This window comes from Drosophila arizonae, chromosome 4, assembly GCF_054131065.1.
Source record: "Drosophila arizonae isolate 15081-1271.41 chromosome 4, UAZ_ARI_1.0, whole genome shotgun sequence".
Taxonomy (NCBI): domain Eukaryota; kingdom Metazoa; phylum Arthropoda; class Insecta; order Diptera; family Drosophilidae; genus Drosophila; species Drosophila arizonae.
This window is the reverse complement of record NC_142924.1, coordinates 17,488,896-17,508,708: the sequence shown is the minus strand read 5'-3', so window position 1 is coordinate 17,508,708 and position 19,813 is coordinate 17,488,896. Positions and strand designations below refer to the sequence as shown.

General features: G+C 36.6%; 1 protein-coding gene across 1 annotated transcript in view; it reads left to right on the top strand.

Moving 5' to 3' along the window:
• Positions 1-1,029: 1,029 nt before the first annotated feature.
• The window catches only part of caps (capricious), a 72,223-nt gene continuing 53,439 nt past the window's right edge, over positions 1,030-19,813 (top strand). The window contains exons 1-3 of the mRNA XM_089468059.1: positions 1,030-1,626; positions 12,018-12,225; positions 18,626-18,673. The gene's annotated coding sequence lies outside the window, so the exon portion shown is untranslated. The remainder of the gene's footprint in view (positions 1,627-12,017; positions 12,226-18,625; positions 18,674-19,813) is intronic.

The following is a 19,813-nucleotide window of genomic DNA, read 5'->3' as shown; positions in this document are numbered from 1 at the left end:
TGTGCGTTTAGCGGAACTAGCGTGCTGAGGAAAAACTGGCTATGAATGCATTTTTATCTAAGCGAGCAGCGAGAGAGCCAACTTACGAGAGAGCGAACGTTATTTGAGTGACTCTGAATGCCGGCAAAACAGAGCACAAATAAGTTGTTTTACGCTCTCTCGCTCTCTCACCCTTTCTCTCACTGCCACTCGCTCTCCCACTCAACACGCGGCTCTCTGTTTATCTTTGGCAATGCATTCTATTTGCCTTGCTTCCCGTTGTTGCTTTTGTTGTTGTTGACCGCTCCCAAAAAATCTGATTTGCATATTTCGTGTGCACTTCAAGCCGCATTCAATTTCTATTGATATTTGCTGATAAGCTGATAAGAATTTAGAGTTATTAACCTATTGGAATTTAAAGTGGAATTCTTTGTGCTAAGCGGGTGCCAATTGGAAATTGGGCTATTGAGTGAAACAGAGGCGGAAATTAATAGAATTTGGAAATTTACGAGAAATAATAAATATAAAAATTAAGAATATATTTTGAATATGATTTATCTTGACTAATCAAAAAGATGTACTAATTCACTAAATAAAATTAATCTACCAATTATTCTACCCTTTTCCAATTAGACCAATTTGCGTGCCTGACAACTTCATTGAATCAGCAAATTATTTGTCTCACCTGGCGGCTTAGCACACCTGTATGTAGTCCAATTGGACAGGCCCACACACAAACACTCACACACCACATTGACACCCACAAATGTTGTCCAAAAAAATAAAATAAAATCAAGTCACAGCAGTTCAGCGTTTAGCCAAGTTTCAAACCCTGCACACCATGCGTTTATCTGACTCAATGGGAATCCAATTTGAGTCCAACTCACGCGCTCTCTCACTCATTGCTTATCAGCTGCTCTCAGATAATTTGTGCACTATCCAATTCGCTGGCTGTGCTTCGTGTGCCTCGTATTTCGTGGCTTCGTGCGCTCATCGCCCGACGAAGAGCGAGAGCGAGCGTGTGAGCGTGGTGGGCTGCTGGCAGATAATTTTAGTTCATAAACAAGTTTCGTTGCGTGCGATACCCGTCGCGCTCTCAGATACTTTTTGCCAGTTGAGCCGAGTACGTGAACGTGTCTGGACGTTGTTTTTATGGGCAAGCGTTGTGGAGAGCTAGCGAAATTGAAACCAAAACCAAAACCGAAACCGAAACACAAAACCGTTACCGAAATCACAACCAAAAACAAAAAAAAACTCAAAACTGCAACCGTTAGCCGTTAACTAATACAGTTTGCATTTAATAGCTGTGCGTTTAGCGAGTGCAACGCGCGCGTGCAAAAATTCTGCTCCAGTTTCCCCTCCCCCTCGCACACACACACTCACACACATACGCTCAGGCCTCTCTGCCCGCTGCAGCTGCTGCTGTGCCTAGTGATGAGCGTTAACCCGTTTGCTCTGCGGCGTGCGTGCGTCTTGTTATTGTTGTTCTTTTTTTAGGCAATTGCCGAAAATAACCGTTTTGCCATTCATCAGCACAAAACAAAAACAAAAACAAAACCAAAAACAAAATCGAGCAAATTTTCGCGTGTTACTTTTGTGCGACGTTTCTTATTTTATTGCAAAGTGCTTTGCCGCAATTTTCCAAGCGTAAGTTTTAATTAAGTTAGCTTTAAGCTTTATTGATGTTCAGCTAAAATTCTAGCTTATTGTATTTTTTTTTTATTTAGTCAGTGAGCTGCTTGCATGTAATTTATATCTTTAACTTTCTTGTCCAGCCATCGATAAGGTTTCATTCTTCTTCCTGCTCCTCTGTCTTTTTGTTTTGGTGAAAATTCCACAATCATTAATTATGTCATTCGTCCCTAAAGACAAAAAACGGGTTTGAGTTTCGTTAGAAGATCTTAAAGCTCGTGCAATTCCAGGAACTTTTCAGTTAGGTGTTTGTTCGCTCTGCGTGTTTGTTCTTCGCACTCAGATGTGAATCTCTATGAATGAAGCTCGATCGGGGGCTCGGACCTGGGCTTGGGCTGCTGTTAGGCGTGGACACAGATTACATGTGTTTGCGTCTGTGTGTTGGCTTCGTCTTTATGTGGAAATGCTTGACACTTCTGCAGAACAGTTACCATTTCGACTTGACTTGTTCTGTTGACTGCTGCTGCTGCTGCTGATGTGTGTGTGTGTGTGTGTGTGTGTGTGTGTGCTGGGCGTGTTTCTCTTTCAGTTTGTGCCCAGAACCGTTGCTTAATGGCCCAAACGTGAGCTGGCATAAAGTTGGCCTAGGCCAGAAGTTGTGTAACAATCGCAATGGGGAAGCCGAAAATTCCGGCACTTTTGTCTAAAGTAAAGAAGTCGACGATGGGCTTTAACAGATCTTTAATTGGTATTACAAATTTTAAATTTAATTTATAGATGTGTAAAAAACAAAAACAATTAAATTTGTATATACAATATAAATATACAAAATATTTCATATAAATATATATTTATAAATATTTAATTATAAATAAACTTTACAATTATGTGTTTGCATTTTTAATATTAATATATAATTTTTTTTTTCGTTAATTCACTGCGAATTTATTAAATATGTAAATAGATTTAGTTGACAGATAAAATTTAGATATTTTGAAATTAATTTATATATTAAACATATAATATAACATTTACATCGACTTTAACTTATATAATATATATATTTATATCATTTTTGTATAATTTTCTAAAATTTTAATAAATATTTTTGATTTTAATAAAATGTAGAGTTAAGCAAAACAAAGTTCTTTTATTTAAATTTTAATTTAATTAGCATTCAAATTTCCTTTCATTTTCATACACATTCTATTCAAACGGCTTCATATTCAGCTATCGATAACTCCGATAACTACTCAAACATAGTTATCGCAATGCATTTTTACTCCTTTTTGGCATTTGCTCTGATTCGATTCCAATTGGATTTAAGCTCCTGCGCTTCGCTAGCCTCGCCGCTGTTTGCTCATTGATTAGCCCAAATTGAGCGCACATTTGAGCATTACACAACACTGGGCAGCGCTTGCAACACTTGCCACACGCGGTGAACTTTTGTAATCGCATTAGCAAATCCAGCCAGTTCGCACTTTTCCCCGCCGTATGAAAAATCGTATTGGAAAATGGAAATTGATGTTTCGAGCGAGACGCGGGCCAAACAAACGCGAGCTAATTATGCGCTGCAGCTGTGGATCTCAAATGCGGTGCTCATGAAAATAGTAGCATTATTTGTTTATTTGTTGTTGCCCTCCCCCCCCCTCTTTCTCTCTCTTTCTGTGTGGGTGTGTGTGTATTTTCATGCCACTTGAGCTTGTATTGCATAAGCGAGACACAAACAAATTTTCCGGCATGCCGCATGCTTTTTTTCTCTTCTTTAACCTTGATTAAGTTGACGCTCTAATGATGCTGCTAATGCTGCTGATAATGCTCTCGCTGATTACAATGATGATGATGATGTTGATGACGATGATGATGCTGCTGCTGTTGATGCTGCTGTTGAGTGAGGGGCGGGGGGACAGCTATAGCATCATTAGCCGCCGCTCGCCCACATTTCTAAGGCCGGTGCGCGGCGCTCTCTCAGCGTCTCGTATTTTTAATTGCCGCCCAGCACTTAGCTAATGTAATTTATATGACTTCTTATGCTCTAAAAGCTTTAAAGGTAGCCAAAAAAGAAGTGAAATAAAAAACAACAACAAAATAGAAATAAAAAACAACAACAAGCAGCAGCAGGAGCAGCAAAGTGCAGCAGCAGCGGCAGCCGGCGAGAGGTGGAAAAAAAAACTTTTGTTTATATTTACCTAACATTGTACTTGAAAGATATTTTCGTTACTTTTTTTTCTTGCGCCTCGGCGCCCCGCCCCCCGTTTAGCCTGTTTACGGCTCTTTGTGTTTGTTTATCTAATGGCTAAAAAATATTTAAGCTGTAAAATTGTTACCGGGCTAAAAGCAGGAAAAAAGTTGAGTTTTTTTTCTCCGTTGGTATTTACAGAAGTCATAAATACCTTTCCAGACTGTAGGGCAAGAAGAAGAAGAAGCAGAGGCAGCAAGCAGCAGCAGAACAACAACAAAAAAATTGTAAAGGTTTAGATTTTGGCCAGAAATCGAGACTCGGACTCGACCTGGCCGCAGCGTCAGCCTCGTCTCGTCTCGTCTCGTCTCTTGATAAACTCGCACATAAAACTTTGTATAAAACACAATTTTCCTCTCGCTATATTTGAAATTTATGTAAATGTTTTAGCTGCCTCAGCCTCAGCCTCAGCCTCTGCCTCTGCCTCTGTCTCTGCCTCTGCCTCTGTCTCAGCCTCTGCATCTCTCGCTTATCTTGACTGCTTTTCCTGTTGGTAATTAAAAAGTTTTTGCTGCTCGTCTGCTCAGATTAGCTAATGCAGGTTGATGTATATATACATAAATATGTATATATATATGTGTGTGTGTGTGTTTGGCCTTGAAATTGTTATATAAATCTTGTTAGTATTTAGTTTTTTTTTTGGGCCGTTTGAATGGCACGGAGGCCAGTGATAAGCCAGAGTATGGCAAACATTTTGTAGAGCTGGGAGCTGGGAGCTGGAAGTGGGCCTTGAGTAGCGGTACCTTTGTCTTGATATTAGGTAATGTTTTAATTAGATAATTTAGTTGGAAGTGTGGGCGACAGAGAGCGAGAGGGAGAGAAAGAAGAAACAGAGAAAAGTAAGTATGAGAAGAGTAGAAAAAGGTTGAAGAGAAAAGAAGGAAGGTAAAGAGAATGGAGATACAACACAAGAGAAGAGAAATGACAGTAAAGTGTAGAAAGAAGAGACAAGATTGGATATAGAACGTATATATAGTGGGAGAGAATGAAAAAAGAAGAGAAGAGAAGAATGAGAAGAAATGAAAAAACAAATGGAATGAGAAGAAGAGAGAAGAAAGAGGTGAAATTATTAAAGCAAAGGGTAGAGAAGAGAGTAACAAAGGGAAAACCGATTGAGATGAACCATAGCGAGAATAGGATTGGAGAATAAGGAAGATAATTGAAACTGGAATGAAGTAAGCGGTAGGAGGAATAAAAAAGAGAAATGAAAAGTAATGAAAATAGTAGAGAAGAGAGTAACATGAGAAGAAATGAGGAAGAAAAAAAGAAATACGGGAGAATTCAGTACTGATAAAAAAAGAGAACAAAGAGGCAATTTTAGGGAGTAGACTGAAGAGTTGAGAGCAGTAAAACAGGAGATATGAAAAAATAAAGAAAAGTGTAGAGAAAAGAGTTAAAAGAGAAGAGGAGTGTAGAAAGCAGAAAAGTATTAGAAGAGCAAAGATGATAGAAAGAGTTGCAAATATTTAACCCGGCAGAATGAGAAGGAAATTGAATCACAGCCAAAGCCCAGCAGCAATTGCTCTGTAGCCAGAGAGCCAAATTCTTTCTCTAGCTCTTTCTCTAAAAAGAGGTGATTTTTGCTTACATTTGTATATGTAGATATATATTTATATATATATTTTGTAGATACATATATATGTCTTGTCATAGCAACGTTCTGTTTACTTTTTGGGCAACATTTTAAATGATTTTCTATTTATTGTTAAATTTCTAATATTCAACTTTTATTGAAGCTTAAAAATAAGAGTTAAGCAAACTAGATAAAAGACAAAGTAAATACTATAAATTATAAACATCTATCATTATATTGTATTATATACACTGACATATATCACTGCTCACATCCGCCTCATTCCACACATCTATTCCATTCATCAATCCCATGGCAAATCATGTAACTAATAGCATAGACAGCGCGCTGCTTAGCGAATGGTAACAAGTTGCTCGATGGCATCTATTTTGTGTTATTTTCTGCCTTTTTGTGTTCTGCCAGCTCGACTTGACGTAATTAGAACCGAGCTCAGCCTGCGCTCAGCGACGGCGACGGCGACGGCGGCAGCTTGTGTTTAGCATAGAATTTGTCTATGCCCTCAATCCATATTTCGCGGCACTTCCAGTTCTCGAGCTAACACATTCCAGAACCATATCATTTGCTCAATCAATTAGGCATTCCGATCTTGGACTTGGACTTGGACTTGGCTAATCAGATGTTTTCTCTGTGTGTGTGTGTGTGTGTGTCTGTGTGTGTGTGGCTGCTGCAATTAATAAAGGCCAGAAGCGAAGCTATTGAATTTCAGTCTTAAAACAAAGACTTGACCTTGCCGCAGAACGCAGCTGAAACTGTGTTGGGAACAAAAGATCATTAGTTGGAGCGTCTAATAAAAACGTTTGATTGCCCATAATTATGGCCAAGTTAAAATGACAGAGGAGACGCCGCCGGGTCTCAAGTTTGTTTGGCCCTTGTGCCAAAATGAGTTTAAACGTCTTCAGACGACGCCGCCGCAGCGACAGAGGCGGGGAGAGAGGCGGGGAGTGAGGCGCGGAAAACTAGCTGGCAAACTTTCATGTGGCATGCATTTTATGGCTTAATTAGAAAGGGAGGGTGGGAGCAAGAGAAAGACAGAGAAAGAGAGAGGGAGAGCTAGAGGAGAGCTACGTCTGTCTACAAAATAATCTAGATAAAGTGATGTAAGCAGCTGAATACACACACAGAGCACTCACACACATACACACACACACACAAACAGAGACACTCTCACACACACACACTTGGCTAATTGTGCCTTTGCTTGGCACAACGCGTCGTATACATAATATAATTAATAACCATAAATGTTAATTGCGCATACGCCACGTAAGACAACTATTTGCAAGTTTTACGCTCTGCTCGATGGCCGTAGTTGTGCTTCCTCCTTTGCTCTGCCTCTTCCTCTTCTTGCTCTTTTTTCTGTTGTTGTTGTTGTTTGTGTTTCGTGCCAGCTGTCAATAGCTTTTCGTCCGACTATTTATAGACACGTGTCCTGCGCCCTGCGCCCAAATATGTTTGCCTAGGTGAAAAGTGTGCGTTATGAAAACATTTTCACGGCCCCATTTTCGTACCCTTTTGGGGCGGCTCTCTGCGCTTTGTGCCCAAAGTTTTTGTCAGTTAATTAAGCAAATATTTTTTTGTTTACCGAGTTAATTTGCTTTGTGGACCCAACCTGAGCGGGACCCGAGCACAGAACACAACACAACAGAACGGAACGGAACGGAACGGAACGGAACGGGACATAACCCATTCCATTCCACAAATATTGTTGACATGTGCGGGTGGCTTAGAGAGGTTGTTGCTGCTGTTGTTTTGGAAATTAACTTGGCTTAATTTGCGAGTGGCTTTTTGGGGCCAGCTAAGCAAAGTTTTGTACCTAAGATAGTTTTGGGCCATTTAATCGCTTGGTTGGGCTTAGTGGCTAAGCCCGAAAGCATTTAATTTTAACTTGAATATAAAGACATGCTACGTTTCTCTCCATCTCTCTCTCACTCTCTGTTGCTTTTTCTCTCTCTTTTTGTGACATTTGGAAATTGCTTTGTATTTATTTTGTGAAACTTGACTGCTGATAAAGCAGAAATTTAACTTTTGCCACAAGTATCAATAAACCCATAAATTTAAAAAGCACAACTGAAACACTCCACAAAATAAATAGCAAAGAAATTGCTGTTGTTGTTGTTGTTGTTGTCAGCCCACAGATTTATTATATATATACATATATTATATACATTCGTATTTGTATAATGTTTTATTTGGTCTGCGCTTGTTTTCCGGGGGCGTCAACTATGTGGCCACAGCAAAACTTCGCCCTCTCCCTCTACCTCTATCTGCCCCTCTCTCCCTCTCGCTCTGTCTCTTTCAACTTATCTATTTTGTCAAGTTCGAGTGTAACAAATTTTTGCATATTTTGTCATAAATTTTCTGGTCCCATTTTATGATCATGTTTTTGCCCATGTCTTGCTCTTACTCATCTCTAAAGTTTCTATTTTTTTTTCTATTTTCTGCTTTCTGTTTTATGTATTCTGTGGGCCATGTTTCAAACAATGTTCAACTATTAAATGCCTCGACAAATTTTAAAAATGTATTTTCATTGTTTTTATGGACAGCTGAAATATATTTAGAAATGTTTATAGTTTTTTCTTTTTTTTTGGCTTTGTGCAAACAGATGGTTTGAGCGGCAGCAGCTGACAACGCATGGCCATGACATGGGCGTAGGGGGCGTGGCAAACGATAATTCATTTGCTCTAAGCTAGAAGATTAAAGACTAAATGGAGTATGCAATGGTTAATGAGGCGACTAGCAATTGTTGGCAAAAATGCGCAGCAGCTAAATAATGTATATGTATAGGAAATAAATATATAATATATATGCAATATATGTGTATAAATACACTATGACTCACTCCATCTAAAATGTATCAAAACAGTGATATATATAAATAATAAATAAATAAATAAATATGTAATTGAAATAATCCTCTCAAGCGGTGTCTGAACCTGATTGAGCTATAAATAAACTAATAATGGATTTGGTTCAAAATATATAAAAAAAATTAAATGCAATTTCTCTATACCTTTTTTCACTTATAGTATTTTTATGAGCAATTAAGTTTTATTTGATTATTTTTTTTCCATACTCTGAATTTAAAAAGCACTAAAAAATAATAATCAATTAAGGTTTACTTATCTTGAACAAGTGAGGCAAATTTGCTGTAATTTTCAGAGAGCTTACGCAATTCTATTTAATATAATATATGAGAGCTGTAGAGTTCTAAAGACTTCATGATGATTATAGCTTCTTTTCGAATCTTTTTCTGTTCGGTCAATTATTCGCTCATAAGCTAAAGCTAATACATACTAAATATCATATATATGTATGCCTCACATCCAGAACTCTATTACTCTTCAATTTCTCTTATTTCCATAAACAGTTTACAGTGACAATTATTGTCAATAAATTCTTCTCATATCTGCATATATTTAATTATTTCATTAAATTTATTTTAATTTTTAATTTAAATTATTTTTATTATATTTTTATTTTCTGTTATTTCATTTTAATATTAATATTAAATATTATTTTTATTTAAATTATTTAATTTTTTTTATTTTAATTATTTTATTTTATTAAAATTTATACTATTTTATTTCATTTTATTTAATTTTTTTCATTCATTATTTTTATTTATTTGCTTTGATTTTATTTACTTACTTAATTTATTTTTTCCTGTTCTATTTATTTGATAGTATTTCACGAACCACCTCTATACTAACTGCTCTCAATTAGACTTAATTTTTGTAATTTTAGTAATCCGAGCATTGACCTTTCCAACACATTCATTTGCCTTCATCGGGAATTCTCTTTATTTGCCCATTTGCTGTTCAATCAATTATCTACTTTCCTTCTGCTAGCCAACATTATATCTGATTTCTATATTTATTCTAAGCTAATACCAGACTAAGCCCTACGATACATATATTTTCTATGGCAGCTCTGTTTCTTTGACCTTTCTTTGCTGTCGCCTGTCAATCGCCGCCATCAAAGTCTATCTTATCTAGAAATTATTTCTACATTATATTCTGGTTTGCAGCTAGCTGCCTGGGCTCTGGCAAATATTGACCAACAATAAGCGGCTATAAATAAGTAAATAGGATTTCGTTCCTTACGCCGTCGATATTTCCTCAAATGCGCTTGCACAACAATTGCAGTCGCCGTTCATAGAAATCACAACTAAATGAGAGCAAAGACAGAGAGAGAGAGAGAAAGGGAGAGGGAGGGTGAGGGTGAGGCGGCGTATAAGGTAGGGCTGCCTAGTTATCACACCTTCGGGGGCTAGTCACCTACTCAGCTACGCTTGGGCTGTGCTTTTTATCTTATCGAAACTCTTATCAGCAAAAATGGTAAAGGTAAACAAAAGATAAGGCCGAGCTGACTTTTGCTGACGACTCATTTGCCTGCCTGCACTATACTATAAATGAATATATATTGTATATATTGTGCTATAAATATATATATATTTTCGTGTATGACGCATCACATTTTGATTTGATGTTCGCTAGCCAAAAGTCAAATCATTTAGAAAACTTTTAAATGCGCATCAAATCAATTTAATAGCTCACAACATTCATCAAAACGCCATCAAATTTCAGCACAATTTAATTATGAACCTATATATTTGTCTCTATATGTATGTATATATGATATATATCGTTTCAGTTTCCAATAACTTTGAATGTTTCTCGCTCACTTTGCCTTTCTTTTTCACTCTTTCTTTCCTGCCTACAATGCCTCGATCGGTGTGAATGGCACGTTCCCAGCATTTTGGCTGCCAAGAATTTTGCTTATTAATGCAATGGACAGAGCCTAGAGGGCAAATACATATATATCCATATATCTATATAGATATATTTATTTATATATATTTATGTGTATTTGCTTCCATATTCATGTCGCTTTCTGCTTTCGCTTTTATGCTCATTTCTTGGGGGCATATTGGTTTTATTTATCAGCTTGAAAGTTCTGATTTAAATATTCATTTAAATGTATAAATACAGTCGAGTCTCGATAATTTGTACCCCGCTAAATCGATAAAATTGCGATCCCTTTGAAAGAAATTCGTTCTCAATAATTTTCGATAGTTTGAATTTCTGTGAAAAAAAAAAAAAAAAAACATATCCCTTTGCCGTTTCAAATTATCGAGATTCTACTGTATAAAAATATAAATAAATATATAAATATAAATAAAATGCAAATATGTTATTAACTGCTTAATTAATCGCAATTATTTTATTATTAAATTATTTTTATTTTTTATTTTATTTTTTTTTGTTTATTTATTTTTTTTTTGTAAAAACATTTATTTATTTTAGCTTAAGGCCTTAAATAGTGAATTTATATAATAACTGCTTAATTAATCGCAATTATTTTATTATTAAATTATTTTTTTTTTATTTTTTATTTATTTATTTATTTTAGCTTAAGGCCTTAGATAGTGAATTTAAGCCCAACGTTTCATAAGCAGAATCACAAAGTTGACCTCCTCTATAGATAGATTCCATCTTATCTCAAAAAATAATAATATCTAAAACCCACACAGCACTATAAGACTTCATTCTATATATAAATTTTAATAAATTTAGCTGTTCTCCTTCACAATTACAAGCGAGCATTATGCAGTCAGTGCCACCCCATTGCAGCTTGTTAAATTACCTATACATATTTAAAATATTACGTGAGTGCAATTTCGAGCGAGCAGCTGGGCCAGTGAATTGTTTTAATTACATTCTGTGATTATTTGAACTGCTAACCGAAAAATAATAGAGCCATAGATTGGGTAATTAATATGGCTCAGGTAGAGCTTGTTGTCGATTTCAGTGTGTGTTGTAAAAATTAATTACAAAATATGTACTTTTAATAGAGCCGGCGACTGAGACGCCGTTAGCCTGGTTATTAGTGATTAGTGGAGCGAGCAGACAGAAAACTAGAAAATTGTTTTGACTTTGATGTGAGCCAAGTGGAAGTTGCTACTGTTGTTGTTGTTGTTGTTGTTGAGAGCTAACAGCTGATAATTGCATAAGAAAATGATGTGATTAAAAGTCAAGGCTAGGATAAAGAGCTGCTTGCCTATAAAACTAATTGAACTGAGGCAGATTTAGTCAGATCTGAATCGCAGTCAAGTCTTGCGAGTCGTTTGCTGCGATTACGTCATAGCAATTTGAATAGCAACAAATATATATGACATTTTCTCATGCATGTATATAATTTATAGATGTATATACTATATATATATTTGCATTTACAGCTTTCAGCTTTTGCCTTTGCTTTGGCTCTGCTGTGCATTAATATTCGTATTTATTTCCCATGCATGCGAAACGTGTTTTGCAATGCCAAAAGTGACATTCACACAGCCATTTGACACAGCACCCGAAAAAGTGTTTTAACCTGGTCTAAAGTCGACAAATGACTTCATTTGTTGTTGTTGCTGTTGTTGTTGTTGGCTCGTTAGCTGTGGCCGAACCATCAAGGTGATTCAAGTCATTTGTATTTAAATTGTTTTTTTTTTTTTAGAGTCGCTTTCAGCAGCTGCGAGAACTTTGCATAGTTAATTAATAATTTGTTATTTCATTGTTCGAACAGGTGGCCGACCACGCCCCTTGCCCCTCCGCTGCACCTACTCAACTGAAATGTGCGCGCTCATCTTTCAATATTGAAATGAACTAGATTTTCATACGCTCTCTCCCTCGCTCTGTCTGCGGCGCCCTCTATCGGCCGGCTAAAATTGACTTTGTGCATTTGATAAACAGCGCTACGACCCAATAATTAGTTCCACTTAGGCACACATTAGGTAAGTCTGTGAGGCGCAAATGTGTGTGGACATTTCCTCAACTAGAAATTGATTAAAAGTCAATATTTTCCATAAGACTTTTAAAGCTTTGTCTGCCTCTGTCTCCCGCTATCTCTCTCTCACACTCTCTCTTTCTCCGTATATTTCAGCCTTTTTGTTGTTCATCCACTAATTATATACTAACCTATTCAAATTGTGCGCTTACATTATTGTTTAGGGGAGTTACCAAAAACTAAAAAAAAATAGTAAAACTTATTGATTTTTCTATGCGATTTGTTGTTTGTCCGCCGCGTTGCCTGTTTGCTTGTTTGTTTGTTTATTTAATGTTTGCTTGACTCGAAAATTATTTGGGCTAAGTCAACAGAAATGTAATCAATGAATAGACGAAAGCGCCGAACAACGCTGGACACAAATCCACAGAAAGAGCGAGAGAGCGAGCGAGGGACAAAAAGAAAGGGAGAGGGCGAGTGACGAAAGCCAAAGAGTGAAATTGAAATCGAAATTCGAAAATCAAAATAAAAATATTTTAGTTGGCTGCGTAATTGCTTCCTGGTTTCATATTGTAGTTGTTGTAGTTGTTGTTGTTGTTATTATTGTTGTTGTTGCTCAATTTGTTTATCAATTTTTGGTTTCTAAATTATGGTCTTTATGCGTTTGTGCTTGCGTTCCTATGTAGGTCGGCATTTGATCAAAGTTTGTTTTGGTTTCATTTTGGTTAGGATATGTTTAGTAGAAATTGGCCTAGGTAAGGGAGAGATGGAAAATAGAAATGGAGTGAGATAGAGCTAAGATAGGCATAAGTGACAGTGAGAGAGAAAGGCAGAGGGCGGAGAGGGAGAGAGAGCGAGCGAGAGAGAGTAGGAGAGAGAGAGCTGAAATGAGCAAGAAAGAGATAGGGAAAGAAACGGAGTTAGATATAGCGAGAGATCAGGGGGAGAGAGAGAGAATGGAGTTATGGCGTCTTAAGATGGTATTTTAAATTGTTAGATCAATGAAACATAAGAACTTCAGATAGCAAAAATATGTTGTTGTCATTAATATAAAATGATATTAAATCTAAAGATTAAGCTACTTAACTAGTCTTCTTATAGCTGTTAGTGCAGCAACGACTCATTGTCCAGTAAATTTCTTGAGACTTTCTATGCTTTCTTTGAAGAATGCGACATTCTTTGGTTTCTTTGCAGACAAAGTTTTTGGCACATGCCTAATTTGAAATTCTCTTTGAATTTCCTACTCATTATTTGAAGGCCAAGCTCTCTTTTATGATATTATTATGGCTCTGTGTAGAATGTCATTTTTTTTACCTACTTAACTTTTTTTTTTTTTTATTATTTGCTACCTTTCAAGACTTTTACTTCTTTATAAATTAGTTCTGGGCTAGCTCCTAAACTTAGAAAAGAGTTTTTTTCTTTACTTGGACATGCTCTTGAACACCTCCTAGCCCTTATTTTGCTTATTAGAAAACTTTATTCGAGCTCTGCTCTTTCCTTTGTATTCTTAAATCGAATATTTAAATCTTCTTGACTTTTCTTGAAGATCTCTACCAATTCTCTTTAGGCTTTCTTCTTCTTTGAAAACTCTCCTTCTGTTAAACTCTATGACGAATAAGCTTTTATTTTCCTGTAAATCTCAATCAGGTCTTGCTTCTCTTATCTTAAAGAATTTCTTTAAATTCTCTCATTACTTTCTTCTCTCTTTTTAATCAGCAAATTGTGAATAATGCTAGTCTTCGATTAACTCTTGCAGCAATTAAACCTTGTTACTTGCCTAGATTTTATGCTCACTCTATAGAAGTTTTGGCTTCGCCTTTAAAGGCAATCTCTCCCTCTCTCTCTTTCGCTCACTCTTTCTGAACATGTCTCAACCCCATCTTGCTCTAAATGCGTACAATATTCCTGCATTTTCTATTCAAATGCGAACACAACTTAAATTTGTGAAGCTGTGCAGCTGGGAGGCTCGTGTCTTATCATTCATTGGCCTCAAGCTGGAGCGCTCACAGTTCGGTTGTCACAGCCTGAGCGGAAGTTCTGTGCTGCCGAGGCGGGCCTTCGGGCGCTCCTAGCGAGCTGTGAGCCAATTAAAGGCAAGAGTGAAGCGAGGGTTGCCAAAGATGTAGTTAAAGAGCCGCCAACTCGAACTAATAAGGAGCTTAGGGAAACAGGCAAATGTGCTAAAAGGTCTACACACCGTCGCGACGTCGAGCTCTATGTTGACAAAACAGCCATAAAATGTCAGGCTCTGAAACCAGAAAAGGCTATGGGTGAGGGAGAGAGAGAGGGGGGCCACAAGAGTTGGCCCACAGTCGTAGACACGTAGACAAGGGACGCACATTGTGCTGGCAGAAATAAAATGCTAAAATTATTCATTTTGCAAATAAGCAGCGTAAATATTTAATTAACAACTCAGCAAGCAACTTGAGTGAGTGAGTGAGAGGGGGGCAGAGAGAGCGGGGGGGCTTGCTTGGGTGACGAGCATAAATGTGTCTCATATGTGCGTCGTCTTCTAAGGTTTCCTCTCTGTGTGAGCAATGCATGTGTGTGTGTGTTGGTGGTAATATAATATTTATTTATGTGTCGCTGGCAGTCGAACTCAAGCAACGCCAGCTCGTGACGTCACAACTTGGCATTGCTTGCCATTGCTTTGAGGAATATCTATAGATATTGCTTTAAGAGCGCAGCGGGTCGCTGACACGATAACTCTTATCAGTTTGGGCAATCAGTGAGCAGCTGGCTGAGCTACTAGTAAAAAGCTGATTTAGCTACGGATACTTCAGAGAGAAAATGCTTCAGGGAATGAGTTAGATATAAGGTAAAGCGTTAGGTTTATTTTCATAACTCAGCGCAAAATTAGCTAATATTGCTGCTCAAGATTCCATAGGAGTTTGATCTATGATGTAACTCTAATCGATAACTCAGCTGTGATTTTGGAATTTGGAATGCAGGTGGGCTAAGATATGTAACACCTAGTTTCAGGTACAACTCGAAATTTACTAGGAAAAAATCAGCTTGAAAATCATATACGGTATAGCATATCATTCCTATTAACAGTTCTGTTAGCTTAAGGCAAAGTCTCTACTTCGAATACTTTCAAAAATAGCTAAAATAATAATGCGCAATATCCTCTATATGTCATAATTTGAGTCATAATCTTAGTCACGTTTGTAATTCAAAGTAAACGAACAATTTCTGGTGTGCTGTCTATATATATTTAATTGGCGTAGATTTCATTTTAGGTAAATTATTTCTAGCTAAAATTAAAATAATATTATTAATATATATTCGTCTATAAATAAATTGTGTTATTAACATTTAAATCAAATAATTTTGGTGTATTGCTTTTGATATAAGTCTTAAACAATTTATTAATAAATTTTTGATAAAGCTTTAAGTAGCAAAATATTACAATTAATATGTATTCAATAATTAACAATTTTATTTATTTATTTATTTATTTTATTTATTTTTTTTTTTCGTGTTTTATATATACTTATATAGACATATATATAAACATTTTTCAAAAAGATTTTTTTGTTTGTTTTTTTTTTTTTTTTTTTAAGAATATATTTTAATAAGTATTTTTATTCAATTAATATTTTAAAATAATATTTTTTTATTATTTTTCGTTAAATAATATTTTTTTATAGATGTTTCTAAATATTGGCTTTATGGATATTCTTCTCCTGTTTTTTGCTGGTACTTCTTAAAGTTGTTAGCTCAATTTATACACCTTTAAGCGCCCATTTGATTTCTTGCAGCTGCTGGTCTCTGTTACCCTTCTCTGATTACATTTAGAGCAATTGGCGAGCCAGATCGACGCACAGAGTCTTTAGCCTGGAAACAAACGCCTGACTGACCCCAAACGGCCCTAAGTAACTTGCCCCAATCCCTTCAACCCACAATTCCGAGCGCAACTCTGCTCTGACTAATTAAATTAGTGCAGAAATTTGCCGTTATTATTGTAGTAGCAGTTGTTGTTGTTGTTGTGGTTGCTGATGTTGCTGTTGCTTGGCTTTAATTGCTTCTGTGTTATTTTAGTTGGACTGCAGAAATGACTTAATAGATTGAATGGCAGAGAGCTCCGGGCCAAGCTCTTTGCGAAAATTTCATTATTTTTGGGCTGGCAAGGCGAGGGCGAACTTAAAGCAGCGTTTGCGAAAAATCGATGGGGCTACTACTGCTGCCAACTAACAAATTCGTAGCAAAACAAAGCAATTAATAACAAATATGTTTATACATTTTATAAGCCATCAAAAAAGGCATCGAGCTCAGCACGTGCCTGACCCGGGGATATAATGTGCAGGTGCTTAGATATTCCATTAAATGCGCGTTAGACTAGAGCCCTGCCGACCGAAAGAGCTCAGCTCTAAAAAGGAATCAAAAACAAAAATGTGATGGAAGAAAATGAGTGAAGAGTAAAGTGTTTGGTTTATTTCATTGTTTCAACTCGTAAAAGTCAGCAAATATTATTGCCTGGGCTTTTATTTTTTTTGTTTGGGGTCGGGCTATTAAAATGTCATCATGTGGAAGGGGGCGTGGCAAGGGGTTGCTGGTCGTCGTGGCATAGCCGCTGAACTGTGAATGATAAGTCAAGACACGCAACTTGAAATCGAGCGCCCGCTTTTATTGGCAGTCCAATTCCCAGTACGCCCGCTTGACGTATTTATTATTTAACACCTTCCAGAGTCAAGACTCTCCAAGTCTAAGCCGAAAAAAAACTAAGCGCCGCCAAATAGCATTCCCATAAAATGTTGACCTTTTTGCACACACGCACGCGCACCCACACAACCCAAGAGGAGGCCCACACACTCTATGCCTGCCACCTGGGTGGTCTTGCTTGCCTTTTATGAGGTACTCTAGTTTTTACGAGTCGGCCTCAACATAGGTTAGAATATTTAAAAGTGTGCTTAATTATGCTGTGAAAATAAAAGAAAGAAGCAAAAAAAAAAAAAAAACAAAAAAAAAAAAACGAAGCAAAACAAAAGAGAGAGAAGCGAATAAAGAAATTCTCATGACTCGACGACAGCAGCAGCTCATAAAGTGTTTTTGTTTGCTATCAAAACTCATTTCTCTGGCGTGACGAAAGCTCTTTTCGCAGAAGCGAGTAGCACAATTAATTTGCAGCTTAATTACATAACGGCATAATGGTCGCATTCAATGCGCTTAAGTTCAAAGGGTTTTGCGAATTCACCTGTGCAACATCTCTCAATTTTATAAGAAAACCAAATTGCACTCAAAAAATTTTTATGCATGAGTATTGCTGGGCTTTTTGCTGGAAAAAGCTTTTGAATTCCCTTATAAAAGTAATATATTCAAGACAATTAAGATTATACTAAAGATTCGGACGGAATTTGCATATGAAATGAAATAAATGTGAAAATTGAGTTTGTTTTTAATTTAAAGAAGAATTGTACTATACGATACTTAGAGTTGTGTAATACAGCCGAGTCTCGCTAATTCATAGTCCGCTAAATCAAAAATCTCGATAAATAAATAAATAAAAAAAAAATTATAAATTAATTCGTTCCCAATTCTCGATAATTTTAATTTCTGGGTAATTCAAAAAAAAAAAAAAAAAAAAAAAAAAAAAAAAAACCTATCCCTTTGCCATTTCGAATAATCGGGATTCCACTGAATAATATGTATATTAGTATTTATAGTAGTATTCAAATACTAAACTTAAAATGATCAGAAATTTATAATTGAAGCTAATGTTCTTTAACTTGTTGACCATTTATTTATTTTATTTATATAAATATATCTTATTTAATATAAAAACAATTATTTATTGTACATTTCTCAAATTCTTCAGATTTATTGCTAATTTCACATATTTTATATAGAAACATATTTTGTCTTAAAGCACTTTAGAGAATCTAGCTTAGTTATAGCTTAGTTAAATATGCTTGAATTTGACTCGAGCCGTTTATAGCTCTATATACACAAAAATACATTTATCATACATAATTTGAGTATGTATAAAAATAAATAAATTTATAAATAAATACATTTTTTTTTAATTTAAAGAATTTGAGTATGTATAAAAATAAAAAAATTTATAAATAAATACATTTTTAAAAAATTTAAAGAATTTGAGTATGTATAAAAATAAACAAATTTATAAATAAATAAATTTTTAAACAATTTAATAGATTTATAGAATCTCATCAGAGAGCTTCAAGCTCAACTATGTTTATAATTGTATTAAAGAGAAAATGGGTTCATCTTATATAGAAAATATTTTCGAAGCTCTTTAGCTATTCATAATAATTAATTAATACTATTTATTATTATATAATATTTATATTAGTCTTTAAATACCTTTAACTGTTATTTAATTCTTCCACACTCTGTCTCAAAATCCACTTTTCTAACTGTTGTTTACAATTTTCCTCTACTTGCAGAGCGCACGAATTTGATTAGCCAAAGCCACAGCTGCTAACTTTTTAGGGGTAAGTTTTCTCAGCCACTTGCATATATCGATCTGAGTGCTCAACTGGCCAAAAAGACTGAATGTGTGTGTGTGTGTGTGTGTGCTCCGTGTCCGAAATGTCCAGCAATGTGTCCAGTTCGCTCTGTTCACGTGTTGTTTAACACGCTCTGGCGGCTGCCTGTTACCAAAGTCAACCCCCGCCGCCTCCCCCTCGGCTCTGCTATCGCCTCGACTCGGCGCAATCAAACTGTAACCCAAACCTAGACCCCCAAGCAGCAAGTCGCTTGCTATTCATGTACGCTATCATAGAGAGAGACTCAAATTGAATTACAACAACAAACTGGGAACTGACAGCCGAATGGATTTGCTATGAGATGCTCGACCGTCTGTCCGTCCGTCCGTCCGTTCGCTCGCATAAAATATGCAATTGCAAGTGCGGACATTTGGCAGGAAACTATGCAGACGACGCGACGGTGCTCAGGTGATATATCGCCAAACTAGTTTACGCAACATGTGGCATGTGCAGTTTGCATGCCACAAAACAGAAAAGCAAGAAAGAAAGAAAAAAGAAAGACAAACAAGACAAAAAAATGGACATTTTGACATGTGGCGTTGCCTCAAGATTTGCCACAGATAAACTACAAATGGTCAAAGCGACTGGTTTGCAAAGTGTCTTTTAAATACAAATGTTATCTGCCCGACAAATATCACATGTGTGTGAGTGTGCGAGTGTGCGAGTATGTGTGTGTGTTTGTACGTGCCACATTTTGTGGCTGCTACAATTTTTAATGGATTGACGGCAGACAGCGAATGCGCATTAGAAACCGGGCGGTGGCCCAAAACACAGAACGCATAACGTCGAATGTCTAACGTATATCGTATGCCGTATATCGTTTGCCGTATATCGTATATCGTTTGTGCCGAGTCATGCCTAGACATGAGCATCAGTTGAACCTTGTCGACATGCAGCAGATGCTGCTGCTGCTCTTGCTGCTCCTCCTCCTCCTCCTGCTGCTGCTCCTGCTGCTCCTCCTCTTGCTGCTGGTGTTGTTGCTACTCCTGCTGCTGCTGCTGCTGTTGCTGCCGCTTCTGCTACTCTTGCTCCTCCTCCTCCTGCTGCTGCTGCCCCTCCTCCTTCTTCTCCTGCTACTGCTGCTGC